Raw genomic sequence first — 12,375 nt, forward strand, 5'->3', positions numbered from 1 at the left:
AGAGTCGCACTCTGCAGCTCTTTAAAAATTATTTTGTCTATTTACAAGAATTAAAGAATCTCCAAATTTAGGAGAACAATATCTTAATTCTTTAGTGGGAATATCTAGAAATAAAACTATTTCTTGAAGATTCTGCTAGTGGAGGATTGTGCATATTTTTTTTCTGTTCTGAAATAGTGGACACAAAAACGACCTTACAGGTTAAAATAATTTATTAACTTATTCCTGGAGGTTGCAGCTACTTTCTGTACATGTGCTTTCTATTCTAGATAGTTACACATAAATCCTGTTTTGTTCTAATAGATCCTGATCCCTTAAATTAGCCAGAAAAACTGAATTCAGTGTTACATTCTTTGACAGGCTTTTTCAGACCAGACTGTAAATTCTGCCGTCTTAGCGAAGCCCAGCTCGCTCGCTGATGTTTACTAGGCTGTAAATTTACAGAGAAAGCTGAGCAGAGCTCCATGTTTATGGATAGATCCGAGTCCAGTTAGAGGGTCTTAAAATCACAAAACTCTTGTTAAACTTAGAATTTGTCATTTTAGGAATGACCCATTTTATACTCACGCCAGTAATAATTTTAAAAGCATTCTTCAACAGCACATGTTTTCATGCAGTTTTTGCAACTTGCTGTGCCAGTCTTGTGCAATTGGAGTTGTGCATTTCAAAGCCGTTACAGTAAACATCCTGGAGACGTTGACTCGCGCTCTCATATCTCTCCCATGCATTCTTCAGGGACCCAAAGCTTCCTTTCACCCAATTAGCAGGACCAGTTAACACCACCAGAAAAACCACAGCTTCCTTTAATCCTTTATGACCTCCCGTTTGGCTCACAAACGTGAACGCCACAGGGCAGAAATCGTTCTGGCCCAACACTAAAGACCATTTTAAGATGATACTTAATAAATTCCTTAGTTTTAGGGTTTTTTGGTCACACTTGCTGATTATTAGAACATGCATATAGATGAATATTTTAATCTTAATCCTCATTTAAGCTAACGTGGACAGTTTTTGGTAGACATATCATGCTTTTGATGTTTAATATAAGGATTGTAACCATTATGTATTTTATGGAGGTTTATATCTGACATGGTTAAAGTCAGATATGTGAGCTTAGGTTGGAAGCATTGATGCTGAAAGTAGCGTGCAAAGTTATAAAATCAATTTTTAAAACAGTTTGCTGTTTTTTACTCTCAACTGAAATTACTCATGAATCTGACTGCAAGCTATTGTACATTTAACAGAATTTCAGTAAGTTCCATTTTTTGTTGAATCTGCGCCTCCTTCACTTGACATGAGTCCTTTCTCAGCAGCATCAGCCAGTTTCTACAACAGTTAATCCTAACAAAACCCTTTTAAAAGCGTTTTCTGTCTTTTTGAGCTCCCGTCACAGTTTTCCCAACATGTTGGAGAGTAAAGGGTGTGGCACCAAACCTTCATGCCACTTAAACTTACACACTGCCACTTTTAGACGTCTCCCCGAAACATACAGCTGATCCATGGCTTTGTTTTACAGCCCCGTCTTACAATAAAAATCTATAAATAGTCTTAATTGCTACAAATTTGAAAGCCTGAACTGTATTTTCACTTTCTAATTAAAACCAGAGGTGAGTAGTCTGGGATTATTTTTTTTTTTGTTTTAAGATTGTATTCTTTAGTTATTATTTTTGTCAAAATTATTAATATTCATATGTTCAAACATGCTAGACTTTCACAAGGCAACCTATTTTTTTCTTTAAACCAGATGGTCTTACAGGGTAAACAAGACAAATAAAAGCAACAGGTGAAAGATGGTACTGAGGAAAAAAACTATTTAGGGAGTAAAACTTAAAATACTTGGAAGTATTTATCTTGCAGCTCCATTATTATTTATCATTTTATTCTAACCGTTTTCAGATATGAGGGTTAACAGTGATCTATATAGAAGTCTCATTACTATGAGTTTCAGGTCCTCCTGATTCCCAGACTCCATCATGACATTCTGAGGAGCTAGAGGAGATTGGTATGCATGTGTCAGTCGGCGTGTGTTTGTGTGTGTTCATGGTGTTAAAAGTGTGAAGGGGGTCTACGAGAGAAAAGAGCTCCGAATAGAAGAAAAGGGGGCAGTATAATTGGCTTTGGCAGTGCCAGACGACACAATGACAAGGCATTGATAGAGGAATGAACTCTGGGGAGCAGGGGACCAATGGAGGAGCAGGAGGCTGTTTTTCACAGCCTCTGATTGGCCAAGCAGCGAGGCTGTCGGTCTCCAGGTAGCAAAGTGAATCTGCCACCCTTCCTGGAGGAGAGAGGGAGGGAGCGCCGGAAGAGCTGCGACCTCAGCTGTGGGGAAAACAATGAATTTACATAAACAGAACATGTGATGTTTTATGCTCTGCGTCATCTCTTCTCCTAGTTCCTCTTACCTACTAGACCAAACTCCCATCGGTCAGATTTCTCTTCAGCCAGTTTGGATTTCTTTGGCTGCCATTAGTGTCACCAGGCCAGGGGCTCTGAAATAAATGTTTAGTTTATCTTTAACTTGGCTGTAAACCCCTCAGTGGTTCTTTCTCTCTCAGTCTGTTTCTAGGAACTGTGTAGTTTAAGCTGGACGTCGTTCAGCATTCCTGCTGCTTGGGGGGAGAAATATACACCAGAGTGGCATTTAAACCTCAACAAAACTGACTTGTACTGACTACTAATGAAGCTAAAAAGGTTTGTTCGTAGCACATGGTTTGCATGCATCAGTGTATGTCTTATCCTTATCCCAGCTCTTCACACATCTGGAAAAATTGTCTCTTGTTGCATAAAAATGTTTCACCAAACTGTAACAGCATTTTTTCATTATTAATAGAGCAAAATGAGAGTAATTCAAGTTTTTTTTTTATTTTAGTACAGTTGTCAATCTTGGAGTAATAGTTCCGTTGAGCTACCCACATCCTCAGCTCAGCAATAATGACTTCATGGAATTTTTATGAATAAATCTGATTGTTTTAAACACAGAATCACAGGGATTCTTCTTAACGTGATTATTTCATCCCCACTAAGTCAGGCAGAACAAAATGAAACTACAGCACCGGATATTTGTTTGGACTGTCTTGACTCATTTATCCAAAATATTAGCTTCTTCCAAACCTTTGACTTGCATGTTGGAGGCCCTGCCCCAACCAAAAGAAATGTTCCTTTTGATTACTGCCCCCATTTTAGATTTGATTAACCTATACTAAATAACAGGTCAAACGTATGAAGGGAGTCTATGAGAGGCCCCTCTCTGTAATTAAACCTTTACTTAAGAAACCTTCTCTCGATCTCGATTCTCCAATTGGAATATAACTGACTGAATGTCCATACACCATATAGCCTCATATAATTCAATTCATATAAACTGAATTAAATGAATTTGAATGAGTAGATTGGTTGTTGCACTGAATTTGCCTACAAGTGAGTGGCTAACCTCCTGCCACTGCATCTTAATCTTTTCCATTTAGTCCTCCTGCATCAGCCGTTATATCTTTATGATTTCAACATGATCCGATTACTCGGTTGTTTGTAAAACATCCTCCATGTGACACACAATTAACAATGAATTAAAATGGGACCGATTGGCTGTGCCGCTGCACCTGTGAGTGACATCTCCATCGTCTCATGGCGACCGGTCGTCACCCTGAAGCAACAGGATTCAAGCCCAGAAATCTTCTCTCTGACTCATGCAGGAATCTGTCCATCTCGGTTTAGTTATAGTTGTTGAGCTGCTTCCACTATTCCTATAAACAGTAACATTTTCTCTTAATTGTGTGGCCCTTTTAAAAGTCTTCTGCTTGTCATTTAATTTCCATGTGTTTGTCCTTCGTTTCCTCATTGCTCACACGACTCCCTGAAACAAAATATTTCTGCTGAGAAAACATTCAGCTCATCCTGCATGTCAGCACAAGCATCTGCAACTGACATCATGTTGGGAAGAGGCCTTTGATCACTAGCGGAACAAGTCAGCATGGGACCGGGGGGCAGGGCAAATGACCGGACCCTATATCCAAATAATCCATGTTGGATTTGTTGTATTTTGTTTATAAAATTTAGGTTGAAAAATCAAAGTCTACAAATATAAACTGCATGTCTAAAACATTTTAAGATAAGTTGATTTTTGTTTTATTCTTGGAATATATGTCTGATTCAACTAATTAGAAACATTTTGATATTTATCGTCCACTCAATTGATTTTTTTCTATTTTATTTTATTCTATTATCTTTTTTTCTTTTATAAAAGGCTCAGTAATTTCACAGTTATATTAACAGTTCCCCAAGTATAGCAAGGTGGCAGAATAAAAGAATTAAAAAATTACATATTGATGTATTGACCCTTTGCACGTGACGTCACGCTCTTCGAAACTCTTTCGGCTCCACCATGACGGACATTAAAAAAAACTTAAATTGTAATGACTGTCATAAACACACACGGGGTAGCCCAATATCCTTTTTATTTAGCTGATTTCACTTTTAAAAAAGATGTCAAATATCGCATTGTGGCGAAGTGTCTAACTATTAGTAACCATGGAAACAATGTCATGTAGCCTAGCATATACGGAAGAAACTGGTTAGCGTCTTGTCTTCTGTACGTTTTTAAGGCTGCTCCGGTGTAAGGGGAAACGCTGTTTTATGACAAAGTGACATAAATCATCTTGTTAATTCGGGCAAAGTCGGTAATTTGATGAACATACCTGGAGAGGGTCGAGGAATGGGTCGGTTTCTAAGCTAGCTATTTCCAACTTTTGTAAATACCGTCATCTCGGGGTCCAGACCAGGTGTGTTACGTTCTAAGACAAATTAGCTCGACTTGAACAAGCAGAAGCCATGAATAAACTGGCAAAACAACTTTAGAAAACAATTTCAGACAGTCCCTTCAGTTCAATGCTTCGAATGATTAAGTGAGGTAGTTGCAAAGGATCAATATTCCTCTGATAGGTCTCTCACGTTGGGAATAATTACAAACAGTATCAAACGGATTAGATTTTCTGCTTTTTTCTTGTGAAGTTTGCTTTATTTTATTACACATTGATATCCAAAGAGAAACTTTTTTTTTAAAATATGTTAACATTCCTCTAGTCTCTCCTGTATTTTTGCTTGTCTCGCCATCCATGGATTATTTTCTCTGATACTTACTGGCTAAATAAAGGAGGAAATAGATCTTCCCTCTGCCTTCACTGGCATGATGAAACTCTGGGAAATATGACATGCAATTTTTATTTTACCTCCACCATTTTTGCTGTGCTCCTTCAAAATAACAATCGCCTCAATTTTTTTTAAGCATCTTCAGATATCATGCCACATATTAACGGAACACTTTCTCACTGTAGGTTTTAAATCATCACAAGAGCAAGAGCAAGGGTAGGGCAGCACCCATCAATACGCACCAGAGGTTACAGAGTCATGTTTATCCACATAGTGTTACTTTTTGCTGCCCTTTGATTTTCTCACAATCACACAGGCTGTCAGTGATCCCTATAGAGCCTTTACATGTGTAGCAAACAAATAATGTGGGCACTAACATCTTGTTTACTACTAAACTCAGTAAGCATTGTAGATGCAACAAACCTGACACAACTTTTCCTAAGCAAGCAACGTCCTTGACCATTCTGATTGTGTGAGTTGTGAATCATTCTGGTGGTGTGGTAAAGGGGGGAATGCTATGCAAAGTAATTTTTTAAGCTTTATATTATAATATTATTTCTTCATCAAAGAAAACACACCTGGAGTGTTGCTTTGATTCTGTCATATTTTTTGAAAAACCCTTGAATCTCACGTGGCAGCTCATCCTACAAATTACTTCTCAGTGCAACACTGGTAAAAACCGTTGTAAATGGCATCATGGGAAACATTGTTGTGATGACTTCTTGAGGGCAGATTGTCAGAAAGAGCAGAAACTTCATAAAGAGATGGGCTTAATTTCTAGCTTTAATAACATAAAGCTACATAATCTTTAAAGTTTAATCAGTAATACTTTTATAACAAATTTATGTCAGATCATGATTTCTTGGTTAATGTCAAGTTGTCATAACAAAGACATTTTGAATAATGTCAACTTTGTATTAAAAGTGTCATGATTTACTGAATGACACTATTTGACAACAGTCATAAATATTCATAAAGACTTACTCATGTTCATGACAGGTGTTATGTCATGTTTATGACCGTGTCAGGAAAGTCTTATTCACAACCCGTCAAATAAAGTGTTATCCACGTTTGTTAAAACTGTCATTATGTATGAGTATGAGACTCATTATGGAAAAAAAATTGAAATGGTTTTCCTAAAAATGGTAACTTGTTTCTCCATCTAGCAAGGTTGATTGACAGCACTACGACCTTCCACCTGGCATCTGATTAGTTAAATACCCCAGCTTTAATGTTGTCTCTGTGTTATTGGTGTTGGGTGGATGTGATTCTTTAAACTCAACTCCCAAACAATCCACCGACTTCTTATTATTTTATATTTAGCAGCAAGTGTCTGAATAGAAACTCTCAGACAGAAAGTGTGCAGACAGCGTGTAGCTGAAAATATTTGCAGTTTAAGCAGAGACAGTAATAAAAGTTGTAGTAGATATGTTTTTGCCTTCAGGGGAAACAATCACAACACTCCTCTGTCCTATTTTTAAGCACATATAGTTTTAGAGCAGAGAAGGTGACAGCAACTGAGAGAAAAGCATGATGGGACAAAGTTGAAATGATGCTAAAGTTCATGTGGAAATCCCCCTGAAGCTATTGTGTCTCCTCCAGCAGTCAGGCTGAAGTCACAAGAGTCCGACTCTTTGACCCATATGAAGAGATCTTTCTTTTATTTGCTGCATGTTTGTGCTTGCAGGCCCGGTCACATGGTACGCTGCGCCACAGAGGGTTAAATTTTGATTACACTGTGGTAGAGATCATAAAAATAAAGAGCTTTTGAATTAATTTACTATATTTGTATCTGCGTGTTTATATGCCTGCACCATTTACGTCCACACACATCATTGGAGGTCAGGAAGATGTCAGTCAATTGACCTACATCAGCAGAGTCTGCGACAGTCTGATTTCCTCGGGTGTGGTGTATCTGTGGTGCAGAGACGTGACTTGCAGGAATGTCTGCATCTAAGGAGGGTCAGCACTTAAAGAGGACTGTATCCACAGTGACATTTCAAGGTTAAAAAAGGAAAAACTGAAAAATCTTAAATGACACGTTCGTGTTCACAATCCTAAAGATGAACATGGATTATTTTCTTGAACCATTTTTTATGCTGTCTCTTTAAACGTTGACCACAGTAGTTACAAGAAAATTTCTCAATCTTTAAATTTTGCATTTTTATTATTGGGAGATTAAATGCTCACAGATAAATGTTCTTCAGGTAAAGTGAACTCAGTTTTGTCAAAACGTCAGAGTCTGTTACCTTTGTGCTGAATTTTAGCCTGTTATCAGTTGGTGTTGTTTATTAAAGCAAACCTAAAATAAATGATCTTGTAATTTCTGGCTAATTAAAATAGTAACTAATAGGTAATAGTAGGATCCAGCAGGAGATGAATAGTCTGATTTGGGCTTCATCTGCAGTTTTGCAGGCGATGCTTTGGTCATCACAGGAAGCACAGAGCTGAGGCAAACATAAAAGCTCTTGATTTAGTGGTCTGTCGACATTCAGATCCTCAAATATGGTCATGAGATTTGGATCATAGCTTAAGAGAAGGAGGTCCCAGACCGAAGCGACTGAAAAGAGCTTCCTCCATAAGATCAGCATTAGAGATATGGTGAGGAGAGGGCAGACAGGCTTCTAGGGCCGTCCAGCAGGAAGGAGACCACAGGCCGGAACAATAACTCTGTCTTCTACATACACAGGTTTTTGGACCCAAGATTTAGATCCAAAAAAGTGATCCTGGGAGGAGAAATATTAGTTTCTGTACTTTTTTTTATGTCTGAGAAAATACTGTTCATTTCAGCTTATTAATATAAAAATGTCATCTCATGGCAGTTTATAAAAAGATATAATAATAATTTAAATACAATTACACATACATTCCAATTGATGCTAGGGTTAGGGCTCAAAATACATTTAAAAATTTCTAAGAAAAATGAAGATAAATAAATTTCCTCTCCTTCTGACATCAACTGAAGTGCTGACAGTAAAGTAAGACTCCATAAAAAAGACAAAGACAATACCAAAGCACCTGGAGAACAAAAATGATGTCACTCCTTTGCTTTGTTGCCATGGTAACACTCACCTGCTGCTGTCAAACATCAGTATTTTTCGTTGCCTCCTCTGTTCTCACACCTTTTTCTGTGTGTTTGGGTTTCCAGTAGTTTTATTTCCCTTCCCCTTTGTTCTAGTGGATTTAACTTTTCTCTTCCTTCTGTTTCATATATGAATTTATTTCATTTTTAAGAGGCTCTGTTTGACTGCCTGGTAAAACGGAGGCTCAGGTGGTGGCAGAGGAGTGAGTAAAAACAAAGACGAGTGTGTATAGACACAACTGGAAGTGGCCCACATGAAAAAAGACACACTCATAGATGTAATAATATCACTACAGCTCAAAAGGGCTGGTGGTCTCTAACAAAGGGCAACTAAAAACTGGGCAGTGATGCTCAGTCAGGCAGGAATATATGACAAATTGGAAGTGATGAGAAGAAAAGATCAGGCAAGAGACCAGCAGCTAAAGTGAGATTTGCAGGCTGTTCCAGCTGGAGGTGTTTTCACTCTGAATCACAGCTTTGTGCTGGTAACATAAAGGAGAGTTGGGTCAAGAGCTCCATTTGATTTTTTTATTTTTTTTTAAGGAAGTTGCACCTCAGTGCAAAGAAGAGGATGAATGCTGCATCCTGGTCCAATTTGTTCAGACACTCAAGGAGGGAGGTGGGGGGGGGAACGAGACATGCTACAAGTCTTTGTTTAGCTGCATTATAGTAAGCAGCTTACAGTCTCGCTGCAGAGCTGCTGCTTTATACGTGCTGGGTGGGTGAGACGGGGGGCAGGCAGTGCAGAGGGGAGACAAAGAGGCGACGAAGAGGAGGAAGGAAAAAAAACAACAACCAGAAGACATGCAGTCCCATCATCTCCTGGTGATCTACTCTCTGTGATGCCAAGATCCCTCGTCTGCTCGCGACTTGTTTCCAGGGAGGTATCGGTCGCCCCTCCCTGTGCTGCCCAACAAAGGCGAGAGAGGAGGGATGGAAATGGATGGTGGGGGTTGCCATGGAAACTGAGTCTTTCGCCAGCCGACTTCATCTGCTGTTGCATGGCGAGGCGCCGCGGCAAGAAGCGGGCACATGAATATTTGATCTTTATGGACACAGACAGACGAGTGCGACACACTGCGATGTCCACTGGCTCCTCGGATGCAAATGCAGAGAGGTCACTGGAAGAGTAGGAAAAGAAGGAGGGAGGAATGGACGGTGGGGTCAGCAAGACAGACTGCCAGACCACACTGCTATCTGGAGCAGGAGTCTCTGTTATTTGGCTTAACAAAAGACAGGCAAGGGAGCGGAAGCAGGAACACGTAATAAGAGGGGATAAAATAAAAGGATTTTATGAAGCAAATTAGATTTGTGCACTGACAAAAATGCAGAGTAAAGAAAGCAAGAAGGGAGGGAGAGAACAAAGAGAGAGAGAGAGGTGGAGGGAGGGAGAGGCGGCGTACCATGAGAACAGTGAACTAGGGCACTGGAGCTGCTTTTTCCACTCAAATCTCTCCTCATTTTCCCTTAAACCATTCTGCAGTGTTTATAATGAATCATCTTAAAGGGCTGTTTTCCCTACAAGATAAACACACTGATGCAAACAAGAGATTGATGATCCAAGCAGGTTTCCAAATAAGAGTGAACAGATTTGACTGTACTGGATCAAAAGGCACAGGTTTACATCTCTGATCTGGGTCTATAGAGTCCCTCTTTTTTTTTTTTATCAGCATTTGCATTTTTATATGCGTTCTTGCATTTGAGTTCATTTCCCGCAGACTGCGCTGCTCCTGCTGATGGCTTTAACACCTGTCCCAGAGCTCTCAGCATTCAGCAGAGTCCCTGGTGTCTCATCCACACTGCTGATTTTCAAATCACTGTCAGAACATGAGCTGCAGCCCCTGAAATATTCCCACGTTCCCCTCGGTTAAGTTCATGTCTTAAAATCCAGATTATTATCCCCCAGTGTTTAACAAATATGCAACTTTCTCACGACTTCCTGTTGTGTGTCTGACTGCTACAAGTCATCTTCACTGAGGATTTACGATGTGGCTGGAAATCTGTGCATTCCACAGATGTTTGACATTTCTGTCTGCTGGCACACAGGCAAAACTGACCCTGAAAAAAGGTGTATGTCTTCATTTTAATTCAGTGCAATTGAAATGGGTGTAAGCAGCATCCACTATCCATATAATTAACCATCAGGTGAAATATAGTTGCAGTATTATGGGTAGGACCTGAGTAGGGCAGAGCGATATGGCTTAAGAATAAAATTGCTTTTTTTTTTCATACCAGGTTTTAATACTTTTTTCTTGCTTTCTTTTCTAAGAAAAAAACGACAAATGACATCCAATATTTTCAAAAAGTGACTTTTATATCAATCATCCCTTCTGTATGATGGAGGATTAGGGTCATGCTACAGGAATGTTGTAGAATTACAAGAATAGTCATGATCAGAATAACGGTACAATCCAAGGAACATACATAAAACTGATCTTGACTTCAAAGTCCGCTTGAAGCCATATTGTTTTTAACAATTGTGAACAATTTTCTAACAATTTTCAAAGGAAGACAAAATGATATACTTTAAAGATTGCATTGTAGCATTTTAAAGAGCAAATTTTTCCATTTATCTTTCATAATTTTCTCTTTTATCCATTGTATATCATTTTTAATCCTTAAATAATTTTTTAAATGAACAGATACCAAGCATGATATTGAGCCTTGTATCACAAACTTTAGACTGGACTACACACACAATAACCTTGATTGTCTTTTTTTATTTCAAGCCCCAATAATTTCAACAACTCATCTGATTGCTTTGTCAGTTTATGCATCAATGTGACTGTTTCTCAGTTGTGAGCTGCTCAAAGTTAGAAATATTCTCACTAGAAAGTTCCTACTATCCTCCAGTTATTGATTATTTGAAGTTGTAGCTGCTATTGGCCTTTATAATTTCTCTTGAGTATTTCTTCTCCAAAGAAAGTACTGCTATATGTCTGCTATTTGTTTTTTTTCCCAATAGTCAGGCGTTCTGTAATAAGCAAAGTCCATCTGGGGACTGGTTTTTACAAGGCTGACTTACTCTTTATCTTTAACAAGAAAAAGCTTAAGACAATACAGATTAGGAAAAGTCAGATATACAACAAAGCTTTTATTTGTGAAAAGGGTGTGTAGGTGGTAAAAGACCACAGACACCTGAGTTCACCTGGATACCTGACAGGACTAGAAAAATAAAACTAAAGCTGTTTGTAAAAGATAACAGCAGAGACTTCTTCAAAATACATAGACTGAGCACGTTTTCACAGCAACAAATTTGTTTTTATTTTTATAGGAAATGCTAGATAGTCAATATATTTTTCAGACTGATACTTTTACTTTGCTCCAACAAAGAGAAGCAAGAATTCAAATCAAGATATAGTAATGCTCTTATTTCAGGACTCCATAATGACCAATGCCAATGATTTGTTTATTTATTCTTCAATTGTATTTTTAAATGAATAAATTGTGATCTTACTCCAGCTGATAAATGAATTTTAATTTCACGTCTGACCTATCTCTACTTTTGCTGACTTTTCCTTTGGTGAAGCTCATATGACGACATACAAGTAAACATTTCAAAACAGATCTATCAATCCCTTTGTCCTTTGTGATGGACTGATGTGTCAGTTTTTAATACTCTATGAAGTGAAACGTCTTTTTTTAGGCAAAGCAGTCATTTTTATAACAGCAATGGGAGAAGAGTTTTGGTTTGTTCTTAAACAAACAGTATGTGTAATGACGGGCTCCCAGTTTGAGTTTGCACTTTTTCTTTCTGATTCCAGTCTGGGGTGTGCTGGCTCAGAGCTGAGAGATGGGGAGGGGAAATGGAGAGCTGTTTGATGGTCCGGGCTTATTAGCTCGAAATATCCAGTCAACAGCTGCACCATTTCCGCAGCAACACCTGTCAGCATGGCGTGGAGCTGTCGACATGCGCCTGTGTCAGTGCCTCCATGTCTGAGGGGCCTGGTGTTCACAGACCTTTGGTAACATGAACACGCTAACACTTTAACACACAGCTACTTTCTCAGTTAAAGCCCTGGCATGTTCAGCATCTAGTACATGTTGCAGAACACCTAATCTTTGATGCCAAATCGTTCACATGAACACAACTCCTCCTCCACCCCCACCTGTCTTTAAGGCTTCTTTGTCACACATTTTGGTTGACA

This window comes from Xiphophorus hellerii, chromosome 23 (genome assembly GCF_003331165.1).
Source record: "Xiphophorus hellerii strain 12219 chromosome 23, Xiphophorus_hellerii-4.1, whole genome shotgun sequence".
Classification (NCBI taxonomy): domain Eukaryota; kingdom Metazoa; phylum Chordata; class Actinopteri; order Cyprinodontiformes; family Poeciliidae; genus Xiphophorus; species Xiphophorus hellerii.